General features: G+C 37.3%; 2 long non-coding RNA genes across 2 annotated transcripts; one reads left to right on the top strand and one right to left on the bottom strand.

Moving 5' to 3' along the window:
• Positions 1-1,453: 1,453 nt before the first annotated feature.
• LOC144457819 (uncharacterized) lies at positions 1,454-9,927 on the bottom strand. The gene is made up of 2 exons (XR_013487343.1): positions 9,164-9,927; positions 1,454-7,179 (listed from the first exon to the last, which is right to left on the bottom strand). It is a non-coding gene; the product is annotated as an uncharacterized LOC144457819 (long non-coding RNA).
• Positions 9,928-10,051: 124 nt separating this feature from the next.
• On the top strand, positions 10,052-10,738 carry LOC144457820 (uncharacterized). The gene is made up of 2 exons (XR_013487344.1): positions 10,052-10,418; positions 10,539-10,738. It is a non-coding gene; the product is annotated as an uncharacterized LOC144457820 (long non-coding RNA).
• The last annotated feature ends 8,020 nt before the right edge of the window (positions 10,739-18,758 follow it).

Raw genomic sequence — 18,758 nt, 5'->3', positions numbered from 1 at the left:
AATGCTAAATTGGCACATAAAACGATATAATCCATTGTCCTTAAGGTAGCAAATTTAGAGACAGTTTGGGATCTTCTGTACTAGACCAGTGACTTCATTTTTACCAGTGAGAAACATTTCTCTACCAGAGCAAATCAGTGACTCATCTGCAACTTATTGTTCTAGAGAGCTACATTGGACACTGAGAAGTTAAGTGACTTCTTTAGGGTTATAGGCAAGACTTGAACCCAGGACTTCCAGATTTGGTGGTTCTCTACCTACTATATCTCACTGACTTTCTACAAGGGTGGTACAATTTAAAAAGAGAAATAGAGCTAAGACGCTTTTAGGAAAAGTATGAATGACAAACTCATAGATTATTAAGGGAAGCTTAATGTTTTGGGAGGACATCTTCAACTTTCTGAGGTTGACATCATAAAGGATACTTAAATAATTTTCTTTGCTAGGAGTATGCAACAAGGAGATAATTGATAAGAAACGTCTTCCCATACACTAAAATATTATTAGCAGCACTTTTTCATATAGCAAAGAATTAGAAGCAAAGCAGATGCCTATCAATTGAGGAATGGCTAAAGAAAATGTGATACACAAATATAATGGAATATTACTATGCCATAATAATAGGTAATATTTATATAAAGCTTACTAGGTTCCAGGCACTGTGCTATGTGCTTTGTAATTATCATCTCATTGGATTCTCACAACAAACCTGAGAGGTTGGTGCTATTATCTTCATTTTTGTTCAATTGTTTCAATCATGTTTGACTCTTTGTGACCCCATTTGCGATTTTCTTTGCAAAGATATCAGAGTAGCATGCCATTTCTTTCTCCAGCTCATTTTGAAGATGAGGAAAATTGCGGCATATACGGTTAAGTGACTTGCCCAGGGTCACACAGTTAGTAAGTGTCTGAGGGCAGATTTGAAATCAGGAAGAAGAGTCTTCTTGACTCCAGGTCTGGTGCTTTATCCACTGCATCATCTGTTAAAAAACAAACAAAAACAAAACCAAAACCACCTCAATTTAAAGATGAGGAAACTGAGGCAAATAGGTTAAATTACTCAACTAGCATCTTACAATCAGTGCCTGAAGTTGTATTTGAACTCAGGACTTCCTGATTTCAGGCCCACCTTGTACTGCCTTGTTGCCCCTATAAGAAATATTAATGAATGAATGAATAATTAAGATCTCTCTATATGCAAAGATTGTGCTAAGTGCTGGGGATACTAATAGAAAAGTAAGATAATCCCTACTCTCAAAAAACTAACATTCTAATGGGAAAGACAAACACATATGGATGATTTCAACTGAAAGCCAGATGGAAAGGATCCATAGTCCTAAAGGTACAATGACAAAGCAGATGGCAAGTATTCTTCTTTAATGTCATTTCTACTGATAAGATCCTATTGATCCCTGATACTGAACCAAGTGCTTTGTAACAATGGGGATGGATATTGACAACAATAAAAACACTAAAATTTATTTTTAAAAATATCCACATTTACCTTATTACCAGGCTATAGACTGTTTTCTGAAGAATTTTTTCTTACATTGAAATATAACGAAAAGCTTAAAACTTAAAAGCAAACAGGTACCAAACTATTTAACTATGTTTGACAACAGTTTGGTCAGAACGCATCTGTAATAATTGTACTTGGCAGGACAAGAAGATGAGACAGAGAGAAGGAGAGTGGCAGGTGGACAGTGCGTGTATCTGAGAAGCTGCACAACATTAGCAATGATGCCAAAATTCTGATGTACCTCAAAAGCAAAGTGAAAATATCCTACAAAGATGTTATGAATCAATCCGTGGTGGAGGCTATGAAAGGGTTTATTTAGCCCCCACAATATTTTCTGCTCCAGGTTCCCATTCTGGATTTCACTTTCTGTCTTGCTCTTGCTCATATACTGTATCCAGAAGAGGAAGCTCTGATGTATGAGGGGACTGAACATACTCATTCTTAATTATTTAGCATTAGTTCTATTGGATGTTAGTAATTAATTGGTAGTGATTCTAAGATTTTGTCTTTATATGAACTTACACTTTTATTAAATAAAATTTAAAAGTGAAAATATGTTAATGGGGGGTGATATAGTTCACTTTTAGAGTAATGGTCTACCAGAAAAGAAAGTCATGCTTGAAATCAAATAGCAAAGCTTTTTCTGTCTGTTAATCTTATCAGCTCAGCTCAAAAAGTTTAGTTTCTTTTGTTTACCATTTGGAGTTTTAAGTAATTCTTTCAGAGAATTATTTCTGCTCTGGTCAGAAACTCTGAGGGTCTTCCCATCCCAGACTGATTCTTTTGTGAAGGCAAAATGAACCATCTTTTGCCTCAATTCCTACCAAGCTTGTAACTACTGAATGGGCTTTGCCCCAGACACATTGAGACCTGGTTAAAAGGCTTTAAAAGGCCAAGGTCTTCCACTGCATTCTATTTGTTTTGTTTTGTTTGGAGACAAAATATATTCATGTTTAAACACTAAAATTTAAATACAAAATAAGAAAAGAATTGCCATGCAAACAATAGAATGTAAGAGAGGATTCGGAATATACAGCAATAAATTTACATTTCAAGAAAGCATATATAATAAATACTACACATTGTGTTCAGAGTTGTCCATCTTTTCTTTGCTATCTTATAAGTTTTCCTTTGTTCTCTGCTATGTGCTTTTACTTTGTTCTTTTTTCCCCCTTCCTCCCCCACTCCCCCAAGAACAATTAAACATATATATATGTGTGTGTGTGTGTGTATATATACAGACACACACATACATATGTATGTATACATGTATATGTATATATACATGTATATATATGCACACATTACATACACATATACACACAAATATATTTACACACATATATACATATATATACACACACTTAGGTATCTATAATCATACTCATATGTAGACATATACATTTGTATGTATCTATGTAAGACTGTACGATAGTTATTTGTCCTCTGTTTCTCTGAGGGTGGATTACCTTTTCTTTCATAAGTCTGAATCCATATTTTTAAAATCTACCAACTTATCTCCTACACCACAACAATATTCCAACATGATGAACATGGCTGACATATAATGTAATTTCCCTATTTTCTCTTTTGATTAAATCTATTTTAGCTTTAACTTTGTCTGAGCTTTTAATTACTACCCCTGCTTTATTTTTCCCTAAAAATTCTATTCCTGATCTTGATTTTGTATTTGTGCATATCTCTTATTTTGTATCCCTCCTAACTCCTCTACCACTATCCATTTCTATCCACTACCTTGCTGTCCTATTACTTAATCTGTCTCCTCCCTCCAAGGATCCCTCCCTTATCCTCCCATTCTTGTTAAACTAAACACTCCTCTATACCCACTTCCCTATTCTATTCCCTCATCCTCCCCTCTAAAAATCTCTCCAATATCCTCTCCCCCTCCCTATCCCCTTAACCTTTTATTTCTTTCTAAATTTAGACTTTTATAACCTCCTAAATATATATGTACTATTCCCTCTTTTTTAAATAATTAATTCATTTTTAGTTTTCAACATTCACTTCCATAAGATTTTGAGCTTTGAGTTTTCTCCTCCATGCTCTCTTCTCCCCTCCCAAAGGTAGCATGCAATCTGATATAGGCCCTACTTACACATTCATATTAAACATATTTTCACATTAGTCATGATGTAAAGAAGAATTAGAACTAATGGAAGGAACCATAAGAAAGAAGAAACAAAACAAAACAACAAAAGAAAAGGAGAGCAAATAGTATGCTTCCATCTGCATTCAGACTCCAAAGATCTTTCTCTGGATGTGGTTAGCATTTTCCATTGTGAGTCTTTTCGAGTTGTCTTACATCCTTGCATTGCTGAGAAGAGCTAAGTCTATCAGTCAATGATCGCACAATGTGGCTGTTACTGCATACAATGTTCTCCTGGTTCTGCTTATTTCACTCAACATCAGTTCATATAAGTCTTTCCAGGCTTTTCTGAAGTCCACTTGTTCATTGTTTCTTATGACATAATAGTATTTCATTACATTCATATACCACAACTTGTTCAGCCATTCCCCAATTAATGGATGTCCCCTCAATTTCTAATTTTTTGTCACCAGAAAAGGAGCAGCTATAAGTAGTTTTGTACATGTGGGACCATTTCCCATTTTTATGAACTTTTTGGGATACAGACCTAGAAGTGGTATTCCTGGGTCAAAGAGCATGCACAGTTTTATAGCATAGTTTTAAATTGGTCTCCAGAATAGTTGGATCAGTTCACAACTCCACCAATAACGCATTAGTGTTCCAGTTTTCCCACATCTTCTCTAACATTTATCAGTGTCTTGTTTTGTTATGTTAGCCAATCTGATAAGTGTGATGTACAAATCATCAGAGTTGTTTTGATTTGCATTTCTCTAATCAATAATTATTTAGAACATTTTTTCATATGACTATAGATAGTTTTAGTTTCTTCCTCTGAAAACTGCCCATTCATATCTTTTGACCATTTATCAATTGGGGAATGACTTGTATTCTTACAAATTTAACTCAGCTCTCGACACATTTTAGAAATGAGGCCTTTATCAGATATGCTGGTTATAAAAATTCTTTCCCAGTTTTCTGCTTTTCTCCTGATCTTGGATGTATTGGCTTTGTTTGTGCAAAAACTTTTCAATTTAATGTAATTAAAATTATCCATTTTGCATTTCATAATGTTCTTCTCTTCTCCATAGATCTGACAGAGAAACTATTCCTTGCTCTCCTAATTTACTTACAGTATCATCCTTTATATTTAAATCATGCACCCATTTTGACTTAATCTTGGTACATGGTGTAAGTTGTTGGTCTATGGCTGGTTTCTGCCATACTATTTTCCAGTTTTCCCAGCAGTTTTTTGGTCAAAAAGTGAGTTCTTATCTCAGAAGCTGGGTTCTTTGGGTTTATCAAACGACAGATTACTGTAGTCATTGACTACTTTGTCTTGTGTACCTAACCTATTCCACTGATGCACCACTGTATTTCTTAGCCAATACCAAATAGTTTTGATTATTGCTGCTTTATAATACAATTTAAAATCTGGTGTGGCTAGGCCACCTTCCCTTGCATTTCTTTTCATTAAATCTCTTGATATTCTGGACCTTTTGTTCTTCCAGATGAATTTTGTTATTATTTTTTCTAGCTCTATAAAACAAGTTTTGGTAATTTGATTGGTATGGCACTAAGTAAATTAATTTAGGTAGAATTGTCATTTTTATTATATTAGCTTGATATTTATTATAATATTTATAATATTATATAATATTTATTATATTTCCCATGAGCAACTAGTATTTTTCCAATTATTTAGATCTGACTTTATTTGTATGAAAAGTGTTTTGTAATTGTGTTCATATAGTTCTTGGATTTGGCTTGGCAGGTAGACTCCCAAATATTTTATATTGTTGATAGTTATTTTGAATGGAATTTCTCCATCTCTTGCTGTTGGGCTTTGTCAGTAATATATGGAAATGCTGGTTATTTATGTGAGTTTATTTTATATCCTACAACTTTGATAAAGTTGTTTGTTATTTCAAGTAGTTTTTTTTTACTTGATTCTCTAGGATTCTCTAAGTATATTATTATATCATCTGCAAAGCAATAGCTTTGTTTCTTCTTTGCCTTTTCTAATTTCTTCAATTTTCTTTTTCTTCTCTTATAGCTAAAGCTAATATTTCTAGTACAGCATTGAATAATAGTGGTGATAACGGACATCCTTGTTTTACACCTGATCTTATTGGAAATGCTTCTAGCTTGTCTTCATTACATATAATGCTTGTGTGTGGTTTTGGATAGATGCTGCTTATCATTTTAAGGAAGACTCCACTGATTCCTATGCTCTGTAGTGTTTTTAATAGGAATGGATGTTGTATTTTGTCAAATGGTTTTTCTGCATCTATTGAGAAAATCATATGATTTCTGTTAATTTTGTTGCTGATATGGTCAATTGCGCTGATAGATTTCCTAATATTGAACCAACAACTGCATTCCTGGTATAAATCCTACCTAGTCAGAGTGTGTTATCCTCAAGATAAGTTGCTATAATCTCTTTGCTAATATTTTATTTAAAATTTTTGCATCTATATTCATTAGTGAAATTGGTCAGTACTTTTCTTTCTCTGTTTTTGGCTCTTCTGGGTTTACATATCAGCATCATATTTGTATTATAAAAGGAATTTGGTAGGACTCCACCTATTTTCCCAAGTAGTTGGAATTAATCGTTCTTTAAATGTTTGATATAATTTATGTGTTGGGGCAGCTAGGTGGCGCAGTGGATAGAGCACAGGCCCTGAAGTCAGGAGGATCTGAATTCAAATCCGGCCTCAGACCAAACATTTGACACTTACTAGCTGTGTGACCCTGGGCAAGTCACTTAACTCCAAAAAATTTTTTTAAAAAAAATACAATATAATTTATATGTAAATCCATCTGGCCCTGGAAATTTTTTTCTTAGGGAGTTCATTGATGGCTTGTTCAATTTCTTTTTCTGAAATGGGGCTATTTAAGTATTTTATTTCCTCTTCTGTTAACCTAAGCAATTTATAGTTTTGTAAATATTCTTCCATTTCACTTAGATTGTCAGATTTATTGGCAGTTGGGCAAAATAGTTCCTAATTATTTTTTTAATTTCCTTTTCATTGGTGGTGAATTCAACCTTATAATTTTTGATACTGGTAATCTGATTTTCTTCGTTCTTTTTTTAAATCAAATTAATCAAGGGTTTATTTATTTTATTGGCTTTTTTCATAAAACCAGCCCCTTTTTTTTATTTTTCAAAGTCTTCATATAGAAGATGGTGCTTGAAGGAAGAACTGGACATAAAGAAGGAATGCATTCCAGGAGAGGGGGATGACTAGTGCAAAAAAAGAGGAAGAAGGGAGATGGAATGTCTAATGTGAATAACAGGAAAAAAGGCCTATTTGGCTGCAGCAGAAGAGTAATATGACTTGAAGCAGGAAAAATTGGTTGGTGCCAACTTTCAATTTCATTTCCCCTCAGATACAAGTACATGTCCTTTCCAGTCTCTGGGCAACTCGTTAAACCTCACAGTGCCCCCAGGCAAGGCTATCAGTTGCAGAGCATGTTTCTTTCTGGTTGAAGATATCCAATAGGCTTGTTGGTGAGTTAGAGGGATGTTTACCTCAAGTATATGAAGTTTTGCCTGGAAGAATAGGAGGATAAGAGAACAATTTGTTATCACATCCATGAAGGCGGCTGAAACAGACATTATAGATTGCTTAGGGCTTGGTCAGATATTGAAGATGCCATGGTCATCCACTACATCCTGGGTCAACCTCTTGTCCTAACTTCTGTCCTGCCACTGGATTTCAGTGACTCTGGAAGAGAGAGTGAGACTGACAAATTCACCACATACAAGACATCACCCTTGATGTCACTGGTCCTCTTTGAAAACAAAGGACAAAAGACAGCCAGAGCTATCTCAGTGGAGAAAGTTTCCTCGAGGAAAAAAAAAATCTGTTACCAGGATACACTCGCAAGTTGTTAGTGGCATATATTTTGACGTGAATATGATGTAAAAAACAAAAGGTATCAAAAATATTTCATTTTTAAAAATGCCTAAAGTGTATTTGCCCATATCTATCTGCAAGATTATGCAGTTCTAAAAATAAACTATATAAAACATAGGAGCACACAGAAGAATGAAAGAACTCAATTTTGGCACCTCCTTCAACCAATGAGGTGAATCTTTGAAAATGAACATTATCCACAGAAAGTCAGAGCTGAGAGGGGCCCTAAAAAAACCCAACTCCTTACAATGTCTAACTTCCTAAAGAAATTAAGTCCCAAAGAGAGGAAGTCAATGCTTGGCTAATGGAAAAACCAGAACTAGAACAAAACTAAGTCTGCTGATTTGTAGTTTCTATTGGTCTGACTCCCGCACCTTTCATTTAGAGGACTATAATTCTCCTGTTTTAGTAGAGAATAGTGAACCTAAAAAAAAAATTCCAAACATTAATGTAGTGCCAAAGAACCTGGTAATTTTTTTTTATCTTCATAATCATTTCCTACCTTTTCTAATCATCACTTAAGAAGGATAATTAATAAAGCAACGAGATTATGCATGAAAGCTAATGCAACCCGAAGTTATGGGTAGGCGTAGTGGCTGGGAAGAATGGTAAAAACAAAAGCAAACCAAACGTCCAATTTAGAAGGGGCTCGTGCCTTCGCAGCAGGAAAGTGAGTGTTAGATATCTTCGGTGGTTCACAGAGCAAGGAAATAAACGACAAACTGTGAAAAGAGGGAATCTTTAGCTCTGGCCCAAGGCGTGGATTTTTTAAAAAAAGTGATTTGTAGGGATAGTTCAAACTCAGGCAGAGACACACCGTTCCCTGAGAAAGGAAGGAACTTGTTTCTTTCCCTACTCCTCCCCATATTGAGAGGAATTCTGAGCAGGAAATGGACAGGGAATCACGGTCCATACGTAATCCTGCTCCTAATTAATCATACAGAAAAGGGATAGACAGCGAGGAAGAGGAAAAAGAAATGTGCCCCTCTAGACTCGAGGTGAGCGGATCTATGTGTTCTGAGTCCCTTCTGCAGCCAGCAGCCAAGGCACCCAGCAACCAACGGCAGCAGGTGGGCTGGAGGTGGGGAAGAGGAACAGTGAGCTTCTTCCTTCCTCCCAAACACGCGAGAATCCACCAGCAAGGGAGCCTCCCAGTTCACCTCTTCCATTGTTGACCAGCATTATGGCTGGTCACAGTCACATGCGCACCCGTTATAAGATAAGGGAAAGAGGGAAGAGGGAGGGAGGGAAAGAAAGAACGAAGGAGGGTGGGAAGGAGGAAGGAAAGCAAGGGGCTCTTATACTCTGGTGCAACTCTTTGCTGAGATGCTTGCGAAAAAAAAGGAGAAAAAAAAAAGCCCAAACCCAAACTCAAGAACAACGAGAGAATACAAGTTTGTTTGATAGACTTTGCTAAGTCTCAGGGAAAAGTATTTTCCCCCCTTTAACAAACAGACAAACAAAAAGGCAGGGGCGCTATTTATTAATCTTCCTGACTCCGTTCTCATCACACAGCACAAATGCGACTTCCTACATTTCTTCTTCTACTATACTTCTAAATAACGTCATTCCCTCCAACATCCTGCGGAAAAAATTCTCAATGAAAAAATTGTTTACCTTAATGACGTAAGAGGTCATTATATCCCTTATGGAAAGGTCTGGTTATCCTGATAGGTAGCAGGAAAGCAGCAAAGGTCCTGCTATAGAAAAGTGGGGAGGAGGGATGCTCTATTAATATTGCTCAGCTTTGAAGCATATGGGTAGAAGGTGAACGTAGAAACAGCGACCTTCCGAGCGGGAGCAGAGCAAGGCATACGGCTGGCTCTGAAGAGCTCTAAGCTTATCTTCCTCGAAGGGGCAGATTGCACAAGAAATCTCCCCCTAGTAACGAAGCCAGCCCATCAGGCCAGCACCCGCACTCCTCTCACTGGTCCGGCATTTAACATTAACTGACATGGGTGTTAGTCTTCTTGATCTTTTAGATATTCTCTCGCAAGATCAATTGCTGACCTTTCACATGTATGGCTTAGTAGGGCTTGAACAAGAAAATTCAGTCCGTTCTTTCTCTTCCTGGTTTTCATGCACCATTCTTCCGGGCTTAAAATAGCCAAAGCACAGAGTCACTGAATCACACTCATCACATGATGGCACTGCTGCTGAAGCCCCCATTTCCTTCTCTTCCCAGAAAGGTGCTGCTGCTGCTGCCAGAGATTGAGCATCTGGGGTTGTTGTTGTTTTTTTTTTTTTGCTTTGTATATTTTCAGTCTAACAACGTAGCAAAGGAGGATGCCCTGTTTTCCACCAATGATTCTCAGGAAGCCCTGGCAACGTTTTAAGAGAAGCTACTGCAACCAGGCTTGGCCACTGCTGGAACTTGGGAGTTTGATCAAGGGAGGGTGGGGAGTGGAGTGGTGAGATTGTGGGCCAAAGAAGGAAATGGGAGGAGAAGGAAATTGTACGTTAGAGTGCGGAAGGCTCTTGCTACATGAAGGGAGCTGAACAGAAAGGCTTGCTAGCTAGTCTGGAAATTGCATTGTGGGATGAGAGAATGGTCAGAGAGGAACTAAAGGCAGCTGGACCACCAAGAAGTAGGTATTTGGTGCACCAGCTACAATGGGACTGCCCAGTGATAATCCTGTCCAATCGCATTTGTCTGCTTAACTGAGATGGCTCACTGTCCTTGGTCACCCTTCTTCCAAATGAAAGAGTTAGAGACCTCTCTGCCCGCCAAGAAAATGCCACGGGAAATCCGCGCCTTGGGATTCAGTTGTTTCACTCGTCTTCGTGGCAGGACGAATTGACAGACTCTGGTCAGCGCTCGGCCTGACACCTCCATCACTGCCCCACCCTTGATCCCTCCGGAGTCTGCGTGGTCAGTGACATTCCTTATTCCTTCATAGAAGACCCGACAGGAAGTTCGTTCACCTGAGTAAACAGCCTGTGTAAATTAGTCAGTTACTTCCTGCCCTCTTATTGCTCTCTTATTTTTCAGGGACCACCCTTTGGAACCAACAAAGCTCACTTACAAGAACCGGAGAAGATGGAGAGAGGAAATTCCATCTGGGTATTATAGACAGCATTTGGAAGAAACCTCTCCGTTTCAGAACGACCATCTGATTCAGATCTAGTGTTCCGCAAAAATAGGAAGGAAGGAATGTATACAAAGAATAACCTACCTGTTATTTCAAGGAAGCAAGTTGTATTTTTTTAATAATGTAATGCCTATGTCCTGACTGATAGCAAAATGAAAAACTGAAACTGAAATCTCAAATACTCCAGCTAAAATTTGAATTTTATAGGACCATAAATTTAGAGGAGACCTTAGTCCAACTTCTTCATTTTACAAATGAGGAAATACGGGCCAAGACTTGCCCAACCTCACACAGATAAGTAAATCGACCTAGCCCCTTTGACTCTATATCTATTCCTTAAAAAACTACCAGTGTTTCTGATAGAATGGGAAAAGCCTGGACTTTGAGTCCACTTGGAACTAGAAGACCTAGATTGAAGTCCTGGTTCTACCACTTTCCAGTTCCGTGAATTCCACTTTATTAGCCTCAGTTTCCTTATCTACAAAATAAGGGGATTGGACCAAGTGATTTCTAAGATCCCTTACAAAGTTCTAACAGCCTATGGGACCATTCTCCACTTTTCAAAGCACTTTCAAGTATGTTATTTAATACTGTACCAATCAAACTACCAAGGGGATACTTTATGAGGTTAAATAAAATAATAGCAAAATTCATTTTGGAAGAACAAAAGATCTAGCATATCAAAGGAATGAAGAGTACCTCCTGTTCTCCAATCATATTATAAAACAATAATCATCAAAAGTACTTGGTGCTGGTTTAAAAAATAGAAAAGTAGATCAGTGAAGCAGATTAGAAAAGGAAAAATTAGAAATAACAGAACTCTGCTACCCAGTGTTCTACAAAGTAGAAAACATAATTTACAGAGGAAAGAACTCCTTATTTGACAAAAAACAAACAAACAAGGAAAACTGGAAAGCTTGTTGGTCGAAATTAGATTTAGAGTAACATTAAAATATAAACAAAAATAGACTTATAATGAATATATGACTTGAACGTTAAAGGTTACATTATAAAAAATTAGAAGAGAACCAAATCAGCTTCCTTTTACAGCTGTGGCTGAGGGTGAATTCCTAACCAAACAAGGGAGAGAGATCATTACAAAATGTAAAATAAATTATTTCAGTTACATGATATTGAAAAGCTTTTTCAAAGACAAAATGCAACTAAGATAAGAGAAGGGGGGGGGGAAATCTATGCATCAAGTATTCAGATAAAAGTATGTACACAACTAACATATTTACAAAACCAAAAGCCATTCCTTGATAAATGAGTAGTCGAAGAATACGAACAGAGTTCTTAAAAGAATTGTAAGTTCTTGTCTTTCCTAAGTTGGGGTTAAGTGACTTGCCCAAAGTCACACAGCTAGTAAGCGTCAAGTGATGGAGGCTGGATTTGAATCTCCTTGCCCCTCTTGATTGTCTTTTGCAAAACAAACAGACCAGAAGTTTTGTAAGCTCTTAATAACCATAGAAAAGGATGCCCTAAACCATTAACAGTAAGAGAAATGCAAATCAAACCAACTCTGAGATTTCACCTCTTACCCAGCAAATTAGGAAAAATAACAAAGTATGGAAATAGTAAATGTTGAAAGGGTAGCGGAAAGATAGGCATGTAATGCACTATTAGTGAAGCTATAAATTGGTCCACTCATTCTGGAAAGAAATTTGGAATTATGTTAAGAAAGTGACTAAAATGACCATATTCTTTATCCCAAAGATCTCAGTGATATATATCTCAATGATAAAAAGAAAAACCCAACATACACCAAAATATTTTAACAACTCTTCATAGTAGAAAAGAACTAGAAACAAAGTAGATGCTTACACATCAACAGGTACAAGTTATGGTACATTAATGTAATAAAATATTACTGTGTTGTAAGAAGTAATGAGTACAACAAAAACAAGTATAGGAAGACATGAAATAGAATCAAGGAAACTACATATGTATATATGCATGTAGGCATGTGTGGGTGTAGACTACAACAATGTAGCACAATTGTACAACAACGTACAACAAAACAATCAAAGCTAAATACTGTGAAATTATAGTGACCAAGTGTAGCCCCAAAGAAGAGGGAGATAAGAGAAGGCACATCCCCCCTCTTTGCAGAGGTGGGGAATATGAGTATAGAATAGTACATAAAAAAATCAGACTTTTTCATGTGTTATTATTGTTCAGTCATGTCTGACTCTTTGTGACCCCATCTGGGGTTTTCTTGGCAAAGATATTGGAGTGGTTTGCCATATCCGTCTCCAGTTCATTTTACAGATGAGGAAACTGAGGCAAGTAGGGTTAAGTGACTTGCCCAGGGTCACACAGCTAATAATTGTCTGAGGCCAGACTTGAATTTAGGAAGGTGAGTCTTACTGACGGCAGGCCTGGCACTCTATCCACTGCACCACCTAGCTGCCCTTTTAATGTGTTGCTCAATTATATTTCTTCTTTTAAAACAAAAAAATTGTCTTAAAAAATAGCTAGCTCTCCAGGAGTGGGAAGAGAAAAATATATTGGGAAATCAAGATGTTGTAAGAACAAAAGACATGAACTAGAGTTACAGAATGAGGGACATTTTCAGAAAAGGTTAATTTGTATATTTGCTTTTCTTGACTATATACTTGTTACATGGAAGGGCTTCCACTGGGGGTGGGCTGAAGTGGCAGCTGGGGGGGGTAGTGATAATGATACTGCCCCCAAAACCACAAAAAGAACATCAATGAAAGATTTTTAAAATTCTCAGAAAAGAACATGAGGAAGGTCAGAAGAAGACAATCTGGGTAATTACTTTCTTGTTACATTTAATTTGCCTTTTAAAAAAATAAGCTACTTAGTTCAAATGCAGTTTCATATTCTTTCATTGTTGAACATATTGAAACATTCATGTTGATGTTTCTTATGTTCATAATTAAATTTTTTCTGGAGGCCACTTTATTTTTTAAAATTAATTTATTTTTAGTTTTCAACATTCACTTCCATAAGCTTTTGAGTTTTAAATTTTCTCCCCCTCCCTCCTCACCTCCCTACCCAAGATGGTGTGCAATCTGATTTAGGCTCTACATATACATTCCTATTAAGCATATTTTCAAATTAGTCATATTGTAAAGAAGAGTTAGAACCAATAAGAGGAACCACAACATAATTAAATTTTAAAAGATATCAATAAACTTTAATGTTAAATTTTAATAATTAAATTTAATAATTAAAATATGGTTACATATATAATACTTATAATAATATGTATTATCATTAAATATTTAAAAACACTTCCATATTACCTCATTTAATTTCCTTTCATTTATGTCACCTTGAAGTAACTCTGTTTTTGTTTCGTTTTCAGCCAGGGTGGGGTCAAGAAAGACGCAAGGAAGAAGGCCCGTGATCTGAGCCTCAATAAGTGGTGCTCCCTAGAAACTAGCTGGTCAGTAGGGCACCCTCCCTAGAGCTTCTCATGATGGACCTATCTATGTCTCAGAATCAGACATTTAGATCAAAGCATTGATCGAATATACAGAACAATTAAAAAGACCATCTCAATTTTGAGGGTCTGTGGATGGGCTCTTCTTCCCCTGACAACTCACCACAGCCCTGGTCTCCTCAAGCCTCTGGGGAGTGAGGAGCCTGGGCAGCTATTTTTTTTTTTTGGCTAGGCAATGGGGTTAAGTGACTTGCCCAGGGTCACACAGCTAGTAAGTTACATGTCTGAGGCCGGATTTGAACTCAGGTCCTCCTGAATCCAGGGCCACTGCTCTATCCACTGTGCCACATAGCTGCCTGGGCAGCTATTTCTGACCTGGCTCCAACTCTGCTTTCAAAGAGCTCACCTAGTGGGTCTCTCCCTAAGTGTCCTACTGGGGCAGAGGAAAGAGATTCTGTTCTGCCTCCCTTCAAGCCACACATTGTTTTCCCAGTCTTCTTACACCTTACTTCTGTCCTTGCACTGTCATTCAGCAACACTGACCTCCTTGCTGTTCCTCATACATAACATTCCATCTCCAAGCTGAATACTTTCATCAGCTGTCTCCCATGTCAGGAATTCTTTCCCTGTTTATTCCTGCCTCCTGCCTTCTATGGCTTCCTTGAAGTCCCAACTAAAGTCCTACCTTCTGTGAGAAGTCTTTCCCAGGTACAGTGGATAGTGTTCTGGGCCTGGATCAAATCAAGTCTCAGACACTTAATAGCTGTGTGATCCTGGGCCTTTGTTTCTTCATCTGTAAAACAGGGATAATAATAATACCTCCCTCTCAGGTTTGTTGTGAGGATCTAATGAAATAATAATTATAAATCACTTAGCATAGTACCTGGAACATAGTAAGCACTATGTAAATGTAATGTAATGTAAATTCATTCATTCTAAGATTATCTGTAATTTGTCCTATATGTAGCTTTTTAACATATACTTGTTCACATATTGTCTCCCCATTAGACTGTGAGCTCCTTGAGAGCAAGAACTGTTGTTGGGGTTTCGTTGTTGTTTTGTTTTGCTTTGCTTTGTTTCTCTAGTGCTTAGTGGAATGCCTGGCAAATAAATGCTAGTTGACTTGACAAGAATAGACTAAGACAAATGAAAAGCCTGAGAGACACAGTTTCTGAGTAATTAATAATCAATTTATTAATTAGAGTAGCTGATAATCAGTAAATTGATGGTCAGTGGTTTCTCTCAGTAACCAAAGACAAAACTATAGAGATCACCAAATGAGTAAATACCTTTGAAAAAACAGGTGCCCTTGGATAAATGGAAATCAAACCTGATGGATGACAAATTAATGAGGGGGTAGACTTTCAAATGGGGAGGTGGGCTGAAAGCCGTCAGCAATTCCTGCTGAGAACCTGGCTTGAGCATGAGGCTTAGCTGCCTTCAGCAACTGAACAAAGGAATCTCTACCCAGACCACCTTGATCGGTTTTCTTCTTCCTAAGCTGGGTCACCCTAAACCTTAATGGAGGGGTGCAATGATATGGGCTTGTTACCTAAGGGCAAGAATTCACGCAGATTAGATTCTGTTTACACTCTAAACAGAAGTAGGGTCTTCTAGTTGAGTGGGGTCCCACCCAAGATCACAGAGCATGTACCCAGAGGACTTGGGCAATCTTATCTATCAGCACTGTCCTGAAACTGACTGGCCTACAGGGGCTGGTCCCTGAACTGAGGAAATAAAAGGAAAAAGCTTTAACCCTAATTTAATGATTGGTTATTAATATAAAGAAAAATAATTACTTCTCTCAAAAAACAAACATAATTAAATGACTCAATGAAAGGGCAAGTAATATTCCAACATTATCAAAAGACTGAAAAATTGAAAAAAAAATGTAAGCTGATAGTTGGTTTTTATTTTTTTTAAACTCATGTGGAAAACACGTCAAGGAGAAATCATTTAACTTCCTGAAAATCATGATTAAAAAATTCTGAACACTACATTTAGAGAAATAATAAACTGCTCACATCTATTAGGGCAGTTAGGTGGCACAGTGAAGTGCTAGGTCTGGAGTCAGGAAAATTCCTCTTCCTGAGTTCACACTCAGCCTCAGACATTTACTAGCTTTGTGACGTTGAGCATGAAAAAACCAGAGCTGAATAAGAACTTTGAAATGCAAACACAAGCCTGAAGAGAAATCTAGAAAGGTAAATGTATTTTAGTAATTGAGAGGGGATATAAAATGATGAAGACCTAACATTCTAATAAAGGAAAAGACTTAACTGTGTTTGCTTCAGTTTCCTTATCTCTAAAATGAGAAGGAAATGGCAAACCACTCCAATATCTTTGCCAAGATATTGGACTCAACAAGGGGTCAAAAAGAGTTGGACATGACTGAAAAAACGACTGAACAACAACAAAAACTATTGGAACGACAGGGCAATGAAAAGATAGAAAGAATCCCCTGATCACATCCTTCAAGAAGCCCTAAAAAGAAAATCCCAAGATTATCAGAGGCAATATCCAGAGCTCCCATATCAAAGATAAAATACTGCAAGTGCCCAGAAAGAAAAACAATTCAATTATAGTACAAAGGGACTACAGTCATGATCACACAAGAGTTGGCAACTTCTACTTAATAAAAAGGAATTCTTAGAATACGGTAACCCACAATAATATAACACATTATACAACCAGGAATAACCCTGCAAAGTTGAAAACCATGTTATTATCCTGTTGAAGTGTAGGGGACGGGTAGGGGGAAGTGAGTTTGAGGATATGAACCTTCACTGGAATAGAAGACTTTCAAGAATTTCTGATAAAAAAAAAAACAAATAGCTGAATAAGAACTTTGAAACGCAAACACAAGCCTGAAGAGAAATCTAGGAAGGTAAATGTATTTTAGTAATTGAGAGGGGATATAAAATGATGAAGAACTAACATTCTAATAAAGGAAAAGAAAACAAGTGTCCTTTCAGACCCTTAATATATTCAAAGGGTATTGAGAGAGTTAAAAAAAAAATCTGTGGATGGATTGTTTCTGTCCTGAGGATTTCAAGAAAGGAAGGTCAATGGAATGTAGTAATGTAGAAAGAAGGAAGAAAGGGTCAGAATTTGTTATATCTCTGGTTTAAAGGGATAAGCAACTAAGGAAAGGCAAATTTGATGTGAATGCTCCTTCGCTGTAATAAAATGCAGAATCCTATTTACTAATGAGGTGAGCTTGTTTGTATTGCCCAGAGCAGTGGTGTCAAACTGAAATGAAGATGAATCTCTTCAGAGGAGTTTGACCCCTCTGGCTCAGAAAGTTACCTGAGTTTTCTTTTCTGAGCTCTTTTTGTCTTTTTTTGCTGGAGCCAGATGTTATGACCTGAATGGAAGTTGCAGAATCCAGTTGAGTAAAGAGTTGACTGGACTTGTCTTTATTGCCCAAAGTTATCGTTAACTTTTTAGTTCTCGGACTTAAGAGAATTGCTTATCATTCTAATAACTAAGATTTTTTTCAGAGTGTGTGTGACTTTAAAAGAGCTGACCATTTTCACCAAGCAGAGGGCAGAGGAGCAGATTTTCCCATGCAGGAGAGTAGTAAGGACTAGAAGCAGGGAAGTTAGCAGAGAAGCAGCTTCCTGTGGAGAAGGTAGCTCCTAAATAGACCGAGTACATCAAGGCCTGAGGTCAAGGTTGCAAGTTACTGTGGGTACATGGCTTTTTCCTCATTCATGCCTCCCTACTAGGTTTCGCATTTTTCTACTTTTCCCCCACAGATACTGCATGTATTGGTGAGAGAGGATGACTTAGTGTTATGGGTGCATTGTTGTATATTGATTATTCCTGCATGTACTTTATATTGAATAACTGTAATATAATGATTTATTGTTGCTTTTGCTGTATTGTTAAATAAATGTACCTTCAAGAGTAAATGGTGTCGGGGCGGGCAGGTAGGTGGTGCAGTGGAGAGAGCACCGGCCCTGGAGTCAGGAGGACCTGAGTTCAAATGCGACCTTAGACACATAAAACTTACTAGCTGTGTGACCCTGGGCAAGTCACTTAACCCCAATTGCCTCACAAAAAACAAACAAACAAACAAACAAAAAATAGAGAATGGTGTTGTATCCTGATAATAGAAAGGAGGAAGTTATAGCTGGCCACAGAAGAGAGTTCTGCAGTTTAGTCCCAACAACGTGATATTTTGTCAGCTTGATGAATTCAGCATCATTGAAAACTTTACATGTTTATTGTCTTTTTATAATAATTTGTATTAAAAAAGAAAGAAAAGAAAGAAGGAAAAGAAAAAGAAAAAAAACTTCAGTAAACTTGGTCTTTGTCCAGACCCCTGTGGTACTCTACTATTCCCTGTTCTTAATCTCTCTTCATATCCCTTACTCCCTACCTTCTCCCCTTCTCCCCCAGTAGTGCTCTTACTCCCTCGGTATTTAAAGTTCTAAAATAATTGTTGGTGTCGGAGCCAAGGTGGCAGAGCCACGATGGTGGAGTAAAGGCAGGAACTCACCTGAGCTATTCCCCAAACACCTTTAAAAATGATTCTAACCAAATTCTAGAGCAGCAGAACCCACAAAAAGATGGAGTGAAACAAATTTCCAGCCCAAGACAACTAAGAAGATCAGCAGGAAAAGTCTGTTACACCAGGGTGAGAGAGGAGGTCAGTCTAGCACAGATCACACCAGCATAGGCCTGGGCCCAGCAAAAT

This window comes from Phascolarctos cinereus, unplaced genomic scaffold (genome assembly GCF_003287225.1).
Source record: "Phascolarctos cinereus isolate Bilbo 61053 unplaced genomic scaffold, phaCin_HiC Scaffold_1;HRSCAF=81, whole genome shotgun sequence".
Taxonomy (NCBI): Eukaryota; Metazoa; Chordata; class Mammalia; order Diprotodontia; family Phascolarctidae; genus Phascolarctos; species Phascolarctos cinereus.
The sequence above is the reverse complement of the archived record's forward strand: the minus strand, read 5'-3'. Positions and strand labels throughout refer to the sequence as shown.